The following is a 1,334-nucleotide window of genomic DNA, read 5'->3' on the forward strand; positions in this document are numbered from 1 at the left end:
GGAGCAATGTTTTCTCAAGCTCTTCTTCACAAATCTTAAAGATATAGCTCTTGTTTCTTAATGAATGATTTAAAATACTCTAGCTTTTATATCATTTATTTTCTGTTATCATCATTTCTTTTGTACTAAATTCAAAAATTATATTGAAGAACGTCATATTGCTTGATTTCTGAAGAGTGCTAGAATTAAATTATTAAGTATATAAAATGGCCTCTAAAGAGCAGAACCTTAATATGTTGATGAAAATTAAAACAGTATTCTAAAAATAAATTATATATGTGTGTATGTGTGCATGAGTGTGTTTGTATGCCTGATTTCCAATTCTTTGTTTAGTATTTTTCACATTTCTATCTATAAAAATATAGATTTGAACCATAGACTTCAATTCCCACAAGTCCTTGGCACTTCCCAGAATGCCCTATAATCTCACCTGATTCCTCACCTGAGCGCGAGATCAGCATTTGTATTTAAACTGATTGCAATACATACTTCGGTCTGTCTGCTTCTGCTTCTAAGCACACATGTCTCTCAAGATGTAGTAAGTGAAATTGAATGGGCTTACCAGCCCTCTGTTTTTTTTCTATTTTTCTATTTCTTTATTTTTTATTTCTAATAATCCTTAAGAAACATCTAAAAATATAATAATTTTAATAGAGAAACTAATTTAAGTGTTATAGTTCTAGCTACCACTAGATTGGATGAGAACTCAATTTTTTTTAAAAGATAGCCTAGATAATTATTTCTAAGCCACATTTCTCCAAGGCTTTTTAGAAAAGCTTCTTGTTCAGCTTGAGCCTGCTTGCTTGTGCTCCTACCTGCAGAAATACCCTTTGGACTTTCTTGATTCAGTTTTCTTACCTAGTCCCAGCCTTGCCAACCCAGCCCTGCTTCTGGAATCCTGCAATCCAAACCTGTATGACCCAGATCCACTCTCCCAGTCCCATCGTTCCAGGCCCCAGCAACTCTGGCCTCCGAGCAGATCACTCATCTCCCCAGACCCAGGATTCATTCCACTAGCTGGTAAAAAACAAGGGTGATTTTTTTTAGGCCAGGATTAGCCTCCATGTGTCAAGGGCCAGGGGATCACAGGTGGGGACAATGAAGAGAAGGAAGAGACTTTTCCAAACAGGAAATTACAAGCATGGCTTTAAAAGGATATATTTTGAGTGCACTGGTCCTTTTATTTATCTCCCTCAGATGGTTCCTTATCATTGGAAGTACCTGAGGAATCTTTAAATTTACTACCTGTAATTCTCTCAGATATTCAGGGGAAAAATTTCAGCTCCCTGCAATTCTTTGGCCCAATTTGAGATTCCAAAAACTCACCCTCACTG

Source organism: Monodelphis domestica, chromosome 6, assembly GCF_027887165.1.
Source record: "Monodelphis domestica isolate mMonDom1 chromosome 6, mMonDom1.pri, whole genome shotgun sequence".
In the NCBI taxonomy this organism is placed as follows: Eukaryota; Metazoa; Chordata; class Mammalia; order Didelphimorphia; family Didelphidae; genus Monodelphis; species Monodelphis domestica.